The 13,335-nt window shown below is 40.8% G+C and overlaps 1 protein-coding gene and 1 non-coding gene across 2 annotated transcripts in view; one reads left to right on the top strand and one right to left on the bottom strand.

The window, feature by feature from the left end:
• Nup107 (nuclear pore complex protein Nup107) overlaps window positions 1-13,335 on the top strand; it is a 399,651-nt gene that overhangs the window by 340,783 nt on the left and 45,533 nt on the right. The gene's annotated exons all lie outside the window — the stretch shown is intronic.
• On the bottom strand, window positions 10,720-10,838 carry LOC145405177 (5S ribosomal RNA). The gene has a single exon (XR_013898279.1). It is a non-coding gene; the product is annotated as a 5S ribosomal RNA (ribosomal RNA).

Here is a 13,335-nt window from a genome sequence, read left to right as displayed (position 1 = left end):
GCTTAGAGTTAATTGTTTTACTGGGAGGGGCACTAATCCTCCACCAACCCCACTTGACACGTAGGGATGCCAACAGCATCTGGTGTTCCCAGGCGGTCACCCATCCAAGTACTAACCAGACCCAACGTTGCTTTACAAATAATTGTATAATATAGTAATAAGAGATATTTTACCTAGAAAATTATGTAAATATGGCCAGTATATAAGTAATATGGTAATAGGAAAATCTGCGGCACTGCTGTGATTCTGTGATGCGACAGTGACGTGCATTACCAATAATTGTATAATATAGTAATAAGAGATATTTTACCTAGAAAATTATGTAAATATGGAGAGTATATAAGTGATATGGTAATAAGAAAATCTGCAGCACTGCTGTGATTCTGTGATGCGACAGTGACGCAATATAGTAATAAGTGCAGTGTAAATATAATGTATATTGCCCAGATTATATGTAAAATAGTAATAGAAGTTAGAAGTAATGAAAACATCGCCGCTAACCAAATGTCAGTGAGCATGTGATGCCGCAGTGATGTGTGGGCAATTACAGTGCCTTTTACCTACCTCAGTGAACACAGAGTGGGTGTTTATCGTATGTGCAGTGTTCATATATGTTTATAGTACAATTATCAGAGAGTGGTTGGCATTTGGTACTGGTGTGTGGGGCGTAAAATAGTGATTTTACACCGCTCACTTCTAACGGCACTGCCCGTCCTGTGAAAGTCCACAAAGTCATGAAACCTACATCACTGCAAAGGTGAAGGTTAGTACTTTCTAATGGTACCTTATTTTTTGCTCTAGCTTTATTCTGTGCAGAGTTATTAAGGTTTAAAGGTTTGTTTACATTTGGCTGGAACCCCTGCGGGAGAGGCCAGTCGGGGCAAAACAATGCCCTCGGTTAAAGGGCTAGTGATCACTATAGATTTGTTGATATCTGCTGAATCTTTGACTAATTTTGGGTTATTTTTAATGATTTCTTTCAATTCCTTTCTAATGCTTTTTTCTTTGACTCCTATTTCTAAGTCTTTCTTTACTTTTACCATTTCAGCAAATGTAGTTTCCACATCATCTTTGTAACTTTGAAGCACTTCGTTCACCTGGATTCTCTTCTCTTCATTATCATTGCTTTGGTCTGTCAGACTGCTTGCTTGTATAATTGTCTCTGTATTATTTCTGGACTCTTCCATAATACTCTCATGGTTGCCAGCTCTACTTGCCATATCACTAATCTTCCATCTAAGTGAACCTACCTCAACTGACAGCTCATCTATTGTTGTGTCTTTCTTGTTTAATTATGTTACTATTTTTTCATTTTCCTCCTTCTGCATGTGCAGTTGCTTCTTAATTTCATCCATTTCACTTTGACATGCCTTTTCCAGTTTGTTCACTTGCTCAACTAGTTTGTTGTATGTTTCCATTCCAACCAGTTCCTGGTAGAAATCATCATCCTGTTTTCTGCCTTTATCCCTTTTCTTAATTCCCTCCATATTTGCTTTACTAAATATGGTGGTCGTCTTGTGTTATTACTGAGAAAAAATAAAAATCTACTTACAATCATTCATCTCCTTATATGATATGCATGTTGTCTTAGTGGTAGGTGGGGGTGCTCATCATCCACCCACTTAGTGTAGTGGTACCTTGTTTTTACGTTAGCTCTACATCGAGTGGCAAGCCAAATTATTTCCTGTAACCAGGAAATCATTTACAACGCTGGGTGGTAACCTTATAACCAACCAACACGTGTTCTCTACGTGACAGCAGATGGGTTGGCGGAGGGTTAATGCCCCTCCCTGGGAAAACAACTAACTAAAAATAAGAACAAGAAGCCTCGGACCAGGACTGACCAAAAGATGACGACCAAGGACCGTACAAAGGACATGATACGGGTGGCGACCTGGATTGTAAGGGGTGCAAATGTTGAGGTGAAAGAGAGAGAGATTGTCCATGTGATTCAGGGTGCGAAAGTGGATGTATGTGAATTAACTGAAACTAAATGGAGAGGTGAGAGTGAGAGAGAATGGGAGTATGGATGAGGAATGTGTGCAGGAGTAGGTGAGAATGAGAGGGCAAAAGAAGGAGTGTGTCTTATTGTGAGTAACAGATGGAAGGAGAATATAAGAGAGTATGGATCAGTTGGCTCAAGGATTGTGTGGGTAAGACTGAAAGTTGGACTACAAATGTGGGCTATTGTGTGCGTGTATGCCCAGTGCAAGATCGTGCAAGTAGAGTGAGAGAGAGTTCTGGACAAATGTGGAAGCGTGCATGAAAAAGTTTGAAAGGAATGAGAGTGTTCTTGATTGGTGATATGAATGGTACAGTAGGGAATGTGAAGGTGGATGGAGCAGTTGGTGAGTGGGGTGTGCCTGCTGAGATGGATGAAAATGGCTGTGCTATAGTGGACATTTGTGATGGGAGGGGGTTGTTGATAGCCAATATCCTCTTCAGACACAAGATGATCCACAGGTATACATGGCGAGACGAGAAAGATGGGTGGTGAACTGAATGAAAGGAAGGTGATGATTGATTATGTGTGTGTGGATGAAAGGATGCGAAGATATGTAATGGATCTAAGAGCATATAGAGATTGGGGGAGTGGACTTTCTGACCACTACTTGGTGGTGGTCAGAATCAAGGTCCAAGTAAAATGGAGAAATAGAAGAAGGGAAGGACAGGAGGAAGGAGTAGATGTAAGGAGAGTGGAAAGGTTACAAGAGGATGAGAAAAAGGCAGAATATAAGACAGAAGCGGAAGAACGATTGGCTAAATATGAACCAGAGCAGATAGGGGACATGGAAGGTGTGTGCAGGATATTCACAGAGGAAGTATGTGCAGCATGTGAGGTGGTGTGTGGGGTGAAGAGAAGATGAAAGAAGGTGCAAGGAATGAAGAGGTGAGACAGGCTGTGGCACAAAAGAAGAAAGCATATAATGAATGGATGAGAAATAGGGGCGTGGAAGAAGTTGAGAGATGGAAGAGAGAGTTATATGTAGAAAGGAAGAGAGAGGTAAAAAGATTAATAAGAGAAAGTAAGAAGAGAGAGGATGAGGAATATGGAAGGAGTTTGAGTGTAAAGCGGAGGGAATGTAAAGAAAATGTTCTGGAAAGAGGTAAAGAGAGTCAGATAGGGTGGCAACGAAGTTAGTAGGGGAGTGAAAGATAAAAATGGTAGATTATTAGTTGAGAAGGGAGAAAAAGTGAGCAGATAGAGAGAACACTTTAAGGAATTGTTGAACATAGAGAATGAAAGTAATGTGAGTATAAGTGGCTGGGGAATGGCTGGGGGAAGGAGGGAGGTGAGAAGAGAGGCAGGAATCAGTAGGATGGAAGTTGTGGAAGCAGTGAAGAAAGTCAAAATGGGGAAAGCCCCAGGAATTGATGGAATGTGTGGTGAAATGCTGAAGCATGGGGGAGAGTAGTAGTAGAATGGATGTGGTAGATGTGCAGATTGGCCTGGGAGGAAGGTAAAGTACCAGATGATTGGAAGTCAGGTATAATTATTCCCTTGTACAATGGAAAAGGGGAAAAAGAAGTGTGTGGTAATCATAGGGGCATTTGTCTTCTTAGTGTTATAGGAAAAGTATACAGTAGGATACTTATTGACAGAGTTAGGGAAATAACAGAGGAAATACTTGGAGAAGAACAGGGAGGCTTTAGGAAGGTAAGAGGGTGTGTAGATTAGATATTCATTCTTAGATCTTTAGTGGAAAAGTTTCTAGAGAAGGGAAAGAAGTTGTATTTGGCCTTCATGGAGTTGGAGAAAGCATATGACAGGGTGGATAGACAAGGATTCAGGAAAGTATTAAGAATATGTGGAGTAGATGGGAAGTTATTGAATGCTGTGAAGAGTATGTATGAGGGTGCTAAGGCTGCAGTGCATGTGAATAGTGAACTGAGTGAGTTTTTCTATTTGAAGGTTGGGTTGAATCAGGGATGTGTCATGTCTCCATGGTTGTTCAATCTGTATATGGATGGGGTTATAAAATAGATACAAGGTAGGGTAATGGATGTTGGAGTGGCCCTAATGAGAGAGGACAGTGTTTGGAAACTCCCTGTACTGTTGTTTGCAGATGATACTGTGTTGTTAAGTGAAGACAAAGGGGAGCTGCTAGGCTTGGTGGATGAGTTTGGGAGAGTGTATAAGAAACAGAATCTAAAGGTGAATGTAGGGAAGAGTAAAGTGATGGTCTTTGAGAGAGGTGAAGTCAGTGAATGTACAGTGAGGTTGGATGATGAGGAAATGGAAAATGTGAGTACGTTTAAGTACTTGGGTAGTGTAATGAGTAAGGATGGAAGTTTGGAGGGTGAAAGGCTTGATAGGGTACAACAAGGAAGAAAGGTTGCTGGTTCCTTGAAGGCAGTGATAAGAAATAGGGAAGTGAGCATGGAAGTGAAAAAGTTATTACATGACAGTATTGTGATACCGACTCTGACGTATGGAAGTGAAGCTTGGATGTTGTTGGAGGGACACAAGTCGAGAGTGAGAGCAGTGGAAATGAGTTATTTGAGAGGAGCGTGTGGAGTCACATGGAGAGACTGGCTGACAAATGAGGATGTGAAGGAGCGTTGTGGTGTGGATGTGGATGTGATAGGAAGCATTAGAAGAAACACATGGTTTAGCCATGTGGAGAGGATGGAGAGTGAGAGACTGATGAGGAGAGTGTATGTGAGTGAGGTGGAGGGGGAGAGAGGGAGGGGAAGGCCAAGGATGAAATGGAGGGATGGAGTGGAGAGGTATATGAGAGAGGGGTGTGTGAATTGGGAGCGGGGCAGTGAAATGACGGGGGACGGGGGGATGTGGAGGCGATTTGTTTGCGGCCACCCCCTATAAGGGATTAAGGCATCTGGCAATAGATAGATAGATAGACTCGCCTGTGGTAATTGAAACAGTTGGGAGCTTGCTCAACACATTCCTGCGTGAATTGACTGTATTCTGTTATTTGGACAACACTTTTGTTTAAACTTGCTCTGTTATATTAGAACACCATTTAGTTTTACCTAGGACAGAGCTTGACTCAGGTAAAGATGCTATTTAGGTATGGCCAAGGATGGCCAGCGCAAAGCGAGGTGATCTGCGTGTTGCCTCTCTGATGCCTCAACTCTGTGTGTGTGTGTGTGTGTGTGTGTGTGTGTGTGTGTGTATTTTCCTAGTTGTGATAAACAGGAAGGGAGCTATGCTCATGGGGTCCCGTCTCTGTTTCTCAGTAAGTCAGATTTTGCTTTGAACTCTTTTAAGTTTTTAGACTGGATGATCTCACTGTCCAGGCTATTCCATAGATCTATATATGTATATGGAAAACTAAATTTCTTGATGTCCTTCAAGCATCTTCGCTTTTTCAGATTCATTCCGTGTCCGCTTGTTACTCTCCCATCCTATACAAACAGATCTTCTCTCTCAGTTTTTTCTACTCCCATCCTGGCCCTTAACACTGCAGTCATGTCGCCCCTTTCTCTCTTTTCTTCTCAGGAAGGAAAATCCAGTTTTTCCAGTTTTCCCTGTACGACAGATCTGCCAAGCTAGGGACCATCTGGTTGCTCTTCTTTGTATTCTCTCAATCTTGTTCATATCTTTCTTTTTATGTGGAAACCACACTACTGCCGCATATTCCAACCTAGGGCGGATCATAGCCACTATAAATTTTTTTCATCTCCTCATCCATGTAATGAAATGCTTCTTCTATGTTAGTCAAGAGACAATATGTCTCTCTATCTATCTTGTTAATGTGCTTTTCAGGAGACAAATTATCCTGGACCAGCACTCCCAAATCATTCTCTTCCCTAGCTTTTGTGATTGGTTCATTACCCATCAAATAATTCAGTGATGGTCTCTTGGTACTTTTACCTATTTCCAATATTTAACATTTTTTTTGCACTGAATTTCATTTCCCACATCTGGCTTCGATCATAAATCTTATCCAGGTCGTCCTGGAGCATTTTACAGTCTTATACAACTTCTACTCTCCTCATGATCTTTGCATCATCAGCAGACAGACTTGCATAACTTCATTCCATCTACCATATCGTTTAGGTAAATCAGGAACATTGTGGGCGCTAACACCAAGCCCTGTGGGACTCCATTTGTTACCTCCCTCCAACCAGACATCCTGTCTTTTATTACTGTCCTTATTTGTCTGTCTCTGTAGAAGTCTGTCATCCACTCAAAAGAGGTTTCCCTTCAGTCCTCTTATGTGTTCCAATTTCCACATTAGTCGATTGTTGTTTACCACGTCAAAGGCGTTCTTCAAGTTTAAATACACACAATCCACCCAACTATCTCTCTCCTGTAGCATGTCTATCACCCTTGAGTAGAAGCCCAATAATTTGGAAACACACAACTTTCCGCTTCTGAATCCAAACTGCCTTTCTGCCAAAATGTCCATCATGTCTTTCAGGATTCTCTTGCACAGTTTTGCAGCCATGTTGTTCGGGGACACTGGCCTATAATTCAGGGCTTCTTCCTTGTTCCTTCCCTTATAAATTGGTATCAGATTGGCCCTCTTTCATTCCCAAGGCACTTTCCCTTCTTCCAGAGAACACACAATTAAACCGTGAATCTCATCTGCCTGTTGTTCTCTGCATTCCTTTAGTATCCAGTTAGAGATCCTGTCTGGTCCTGGGGCGTTCCTCACATCTTGAGTTTCCAGTAATTTGTATACTTCTTGCACTTCAACTTTTGCATCTTTTAACTCGACATTTCTAGTCACTCCCACCTTCACAAAACCACTTTCTCTAGCGAAGAATGATTGGAAGCATTTGTTCGTTTTTTCTGCATGCATAATTGCATCTTTATAGACATTTCCTTCTACTTTCAGCTTAATGATTCCTTCCTTTTGTTTCAATATGCCATTAACAAACCTGTAATACAATTTAGATTCTTACATTTGTCAACTATACGTTTTTTGAAGTTTCTTTCTTCCTCTCTGCATATTCTTATATATTCATTTCTAGTTTTTTTTATATTCTTCCTTTGTTCTATAAATACCTCTCTTTCTCCATTTGTTCCATGCCATATCCCTTTCATTTTTTACAATCATTCACCTTTTGTTGAACCAGCCATTTCTCTAGTCCTCTTTCTCACTAACTTTTGGCACATACGTTTCCACACCTGTATTATAGAAGTCTAGAGATATCCCACTTGTTCTGTATCAATCTTGTTTCCCAGAATTCTCGTCAATCCACCTTTTCGGAAAAAAAAAAAAAAAAAAAAAATCAGTCCTGTAAAGCTTCCTTTCCCAGAGTTGTATGTTCTATGCCTGTAAAGCTCATCTCATCTCCGCATTTCCTTACATCATTTGGAACTCTGTCACTACATGATCACTTTTTCTTATAGGACACAGATATTTCAGAGATTCAGTTGCATCAGGTTCTTTGGTTAGAATTTAATTTAGTCTTACTGGTGTGTCATCCCTCCTAAATCTTGTGTCTTCTTTGACTCACTGGGTCATTACATTATCCATTGCTCCATTTAATAGTATACTGCGCCATGAATCTTCACTACTTCCTGAGTCCCACTCCTCCAGTTTACCTCTTTACAATTGAAGTCACCCATCAGGATTATGTTGTTGCTTTTCTCAATCTCTTTCTGTAGGTATCTAACCATGTCCGACAACATCTGATATTCCTCCTCATTCCATGCCCTTGTCTTGGGAGGGACACATGCTACTGTGATGTCTCTCTTGCCTTTCTCCCTGGATCTGTTACCATGTTTATCACTTCAGCCATATCATCTCCCAGTCCCACACTATCCACATTTAGGCCGTTTTTCACTGCTATCATCACTCCTTCTCCCATTTTTTGTTTTTTATCTTTTCTCCATATTTTGTATTTTCCATCTCCCGTTTGGATTTCAGTATTCTCCCTTAGCTTGGTCCCTACGAAGCACATAATGTCAAGCTTATTTACCTTCAAGAAATTGTCTGTTTCTAGCCATGCTGAAATTAGACCCTCTGCATTAGCATATGTCACTTTCAATCTTTTTTGTGTTGTTTTTTATTCTGTCCTTCTCTTTCCCTCTGTCCTTATCTACTACTTCCTCAGTTTCTGATCATTAACTGTTTATTTACCTATTTGTATTTACTTATTTGTAGTATACAGGAATTGAGCAATGCTCATGCTGTCCTGTCTCCATATCCACATTTATCTAGTCTACTTTTACGCACATGAATGTTTTTTGCCTGCAACACCTCTTCGTCTGGTCATTCCAAATATTTATGTATTTACCTAATATACCTAATTGTGATATTCACAAGGGTGGATAGACAAGGATTGTGGAAAGTGTTAAGAATATATGGAGTAGATGGGAAGTTGTTGAATGCTGTGAAGAGTATGTACGATGGTGCGAAGGCTGCAGTGCGTGTGGATGGTGAACTGAGTGAATTTTTCTCTTTGAAAGTTGGTTTGAAACAGGGATGTGTCATGTCTCCATGGTTGTTCAATCTGTACATGGATGGGGTAATAAAAGAGGTACAAGGTAGGGTAGTGGATGTTGGAGTGGCCCTGGTGAGAGAGGATAGTGTTTGGAAACTCCCTGTACTGTTGTTTGCAGATGATACTGTGTTGTTGAGTGAAGACGAAGGGGAGCTGCAAGGCTTGGTGGATGAGTTTGAGAGAGTGTGTAAGAAACGGAACCTAAAGGTGAATGTAGGGAAGAGTAAAGTGATGGTCTTTGAGAGAGGTGAAGTCAGTGAATGTACAGCGAGGTTGGATGGTGAGGAATTGGAAAATGTGAGTACGTTTAAGTATTTGGGTAGTGTGATGAGTAAGGATGGAGGTTTGGAGGGTGAAGTGCTTGAAAGGGTACAGCAGGGAAGAAAGGTTGCTGGTTCCTTGAAAGCAGTGATAAGAAACAGGGAAGTGAGCATGGAAGTGAAAAAGTTACTACATGACAGTATTGTGATACCAACTCTAACGTACGGAAGTGAAGCTTGGACATTGTTGGAAGGACACAAGTCAAGAGTGAGAGCAGTGGAAATGAGTTATTTAAGAGGAGCCTGTGGAGTCACGTGGAGAGACAGGCTGACGAATGAGGATATAAAGGAGCGTTGTGGTGTGGATGTGGATGTGATAGGAAGCGTTGTGAGGAACACACTGAGGTGGTTTGGCCATGTGGAGAGGATGGAGGGTGAAAGACTGACGAAGAGAGTGTATGTGAGTGAGGTGGAGGGTGGAAGAGGGAGGGGGAGACTGAGGATGAGATGGAGGGATGGGGTGGAGAGGTATATGAGAGAGGGGGGTGTGAGTTGGGAGCAGGGCAGTGAAATGGCGGGGGACAGGGCGACTTGGAGGCGATTTGTTTGTGGCCACCCCAAACGGGATTGAGGCGTCTGGCAGTAGATAGATAGATAGTGATATTCACAAAATGTGCTATGCTCATGGGTTTCTGTCACTGTTTCTCAATAGGTCAAATTTAGCTTTAAACTTGTTTAAGTTTTTAGACTGGACGATCTCTTTGTCCAGGCTATTCCACAGGTCTATGCTTCTATAAGGAAAGCTATATTTCTTGATATCCTTCAAGCAGCTTGACTTCTTCAATTTCATTCCGTGTCCTCATGTTGCTTTCTTATCCCATATAAACAGATCTTCTCGGTCAATTTTATCTACTCCTATCATGGTCCTAAACACTGCAATCATGTCTCCCCTCTTTCTCCTTTCCTCTGTGAAAGGCTGATCCAGCTTTTCCAGCCTCTCTCTGTATGACAGATCTGCCAGACTGGGGACCATCTTGGTTGCTGTTCTTTGTATTCTCTCAGTCTTGTTTATATCTTTCTTTTTGTGTGGAGACAACACTACCGCTGCATATTCTCTGTGGCGGATCATGGCCATTATCAATTTTTTCATCATCTCCACATCCATATAATGAAATGCTACTCTTACGTTAGTCAAGAGTTTATTCGTCTCTCTAACTATCTTGTTAATATGTTTTTCAGGTGACAAACTATCTTGGACCAGCACTCCCAGATGTTTCGCTTCTCTCGTTTTTGTGATTAATTCATTACTCAACAAATAATTCAGTGATGGCCTCCTGGTACTTTCATTTCCCACATCCAGCTCTGATCATGTATCCTATCCAGATCCTCCTCCAGCATTTTACAATCCTCCTCAACTTCTACCTTCCTCAAGATCTTTACATCATCAGCAAACAGACTTGCATAACTGTTCACTCCATCTACCATATCATTTATGTAAATCAGGAACATTACTGGCGCCAGCACCGAGCCTTGAGGGACACCACTTGTTACTTCCCTCCATCCAGACATCCTCTCCTTTATTACTGTCCTCATTTGTCTGTCTCTCAAAAAGTCTCTCATCCATTCCAGGAGTTTCCCCTTCAGTCCTCCTATATACTCTAGCTTCCACATTAGTCTCTTATGAGGTACCTTGTCGAAGGCCTTCTCCAAATCTAAATACACACAATCCACCCAACCATCTCTCTCCTGTACCATGTCAATCGCTCTTGAGTAAAAGTCAACAAGTTGGAAACAAATGACCTTCCACTTCTGAAGCCAAACTGACATTTAGCCAAAATATTCATCTCTTCTAGATATTTTATCCATCTGTCTTTCAGGATTCTCTCATACAATTTTGCGACCATTTTGGTTAGAGACATTCATTCATTCATTGCCAGACGCCATGTATCCCAGACGGGGTGGCCAAGGGCTTAGAGTTAATTGTTTTACAGGGAGGGGCACTAATCCTCCACCAACCCCACTTGACACGTAGGGATGCCAACAGCATCTGGTGTTCCCAGGCGGTCACCCATCCAAGTACTAACCAGACCCAATGTTGCTTAACTTCGCTGATCGGACGGGAAGCGGTGTACTCAACGTGGTATGGCCGTTGGTCTATAATTCAGGGGTTCTTCCCTGTTTCCTCCCTTATAAATTGGTACCACATTTGCCCTCTTCGATTCTTGTGGCACTTTCCCTTCCTGCAGGGAACACACAATTAAACTGTGAATTTTATCCGCCAGTTGTTCTCTGCATTCCTTCAGTACCCAATTAGAAATTCCATCAGGTCCTGGGGCTTTCCTTACATCTTGAGTTTCCAGTAATTTATACACTTCCTGTACCTCCACTTTTATATCTTTTGTCACCGGTACATTTCTAATCACTCCCTCCCCTACCACAAACTCCTTTTCATTAATGAAAACCGATTGGAAACATTTGTTCATTACTTCTGCTTGCACGGCTGCATCTTTATAGACCTCTCCTTCTACTTTCAGTTTGGTGATTCCTTCTTTTTGTTTCAGGTTGCCCTTAACAAATCTAGAAAACAATTTGGGTTCATCCTTGCATTTGTCTATTATACCTTTTTCAAAATTCCTTTCTTCTTCTCTACATATTCTTGTGTATTCATTTCTAGTTCTTTTATATTCTTCCTTTGTTCTGTTGTTACCCCTCTTTCTCCAGTTGTTCCACGCCTTATCTCTCTCCTTTTTTGCTATCATACACCTTCAATTAATCCACTCCTTTTTTCTGTTTTCTTTCCCCCTTACTCTTGGTACAAATTTTTCCACTCCTAAATTATAGAGGTCTAGAAAGATATCCCACTTCCTCTGTATCTCTCGTTTCTCTGAATTTTTCCCAATCCCCATTTTCGAAAAATTTTCTCAATCCTGTAAAATTTGCTTTCCCAAAGTTGTATCTTCCCAGCCTGTAAAGCTCGTCTCTTGGCTCGACGTTCCCTATTATCATCTGGAACTCAATGACCACATGATCACTTTTTCCTATAGGACAGAAATATTTCAATGATTCTATTATATTGGGTTCTTTGGTAAACAGTAAGTCTAACCTTGCTGGTGTGTCCTCACCTCGGAACCGTGTCTCTTCTTTGACCCATTGCGTCATCACATTATTCATTATTTTATTTAGTAATATAGTGCCCCATGAATCTTCACTGCCTCCAGAGTCCCATTCCTCTTTACAGTTAAAGTCACCCACCAAAATTATATTGTTGCTTTTCTTAATTATTTTTTGTAAATAACTAGCCATATCTGACAACATCTCCTGGTACTCATCATCATTCCATGCTCTCGTCTTAGGGGGAACATACACTATCGCCGTATCTCTCTTTGCCATTCTCTTCAGTTTCTAATTTCATATACAGTATATCGCTTCAGCCCTGCCTTCTGCCATTTCCATAGTATCTACATTTATGTTGTTCTTCACTGCTGTCATCACTCCTCCTCCTATTTTTTCTTTTCTGTCTCTTCTCCACAGTTTGTATTTACCATCTCCCAAATGAATATCAATATCTTCTCTTAACTTGGTCTCTACAAAGCACATGACATCAGATTCATGTTCCCTCAAGAAATCGTTAGTTTCAAGCCCTGCCAATATTAAACCATCAACATTAGTATATACCACCTTTAAATTATTTTTGATGTTTTTTATACCCTCTTCTCTCCTTCTGTCCATCGGTACCACTTCCTCAATTTCTGATCTATCTTAGCCATCCCCCTTAGTTTCCTTCACTTCTATTTCCTCACATACCACTTCAGTACTTTCATATCCATCACTCTCCAAAAAAAGTTTTACATTCTTTCTCTGTCATCTTATTTTTTTCCTTTACTTGTTCCTTCAGTGATTTAAAAACTTCTCTTTCTTCTTCATTCCGATCTTTCATATTATAATATTTTCCATCCCTGCCTCTTTGCTTAGTTTCCAGGTCACTTTAAGTATATCATTTACTGCACTTTCTGATGACAACTTGACTCTCATTGGTCTTGTTTCCCCTTTCTTATAAGGCCCTATCCTCCTTACTTCCTCAATTTCTTTTTCCCACTTGTCTCCTTCGGGATCAATCTTGCCTAATATTCTTCTCACCAGGTTCGTGTCTCTCTCGAGTCTCATGGATCTAACCTTTTCTTCCTCCTCCCTGTTTCCAAATATTACCACACATCTGTTCCTTTCTACAGTTTCTCTCACTATTTTCTCATTTTCCTTCGTTTTTTTCACTACATTTTCTTCCATTTTTTTCTTGTTCATTTCTCTTTCTTCCTAAATGATATCTCTTAAGCTGACCACTTCTTTCTGTTCTTCTTCTACATGTGCCCACGTTACCTTATGCTCTTCTAATACAGTACTCACCTTCTCCATTATGTTACTACTCTCTTCTAGTTTTCTCCTCAATCGATATTTTCACGCTTCAAATTCCTGATCTTGTTTGCCGTCTCATTGGACTGGATCAGACACTGTATAATAATCCCAGTATTTTCAGACATGTCCTTTAACATTAAATTGTCCACTTTCTTTTCACGTTCACAACTCCTCATAATCAATGTTTTAACCAAATCCATGACATTAGTCTATCTATCTATCTATCTATTGCCAGACGCCT

The sequence above is a fragment of the Coenobita brevimanus genome, chromosome 65, assembly GCF_032717465.1.
Source record: "Coenobita brevimanus isolate Jiangsu-jjx chromosome 65, ASM3271746v2, whole genome shotgun sequence".
NCBI lineage: Eukaryota > Metazoa > Arthropoda > Malacostraca > Decapoda > Coenobitidae > Coenobita > Coenobita brevimanus.
This window is presented reverse-complemented; position numbering and strand designations above follow the sequence as displayed.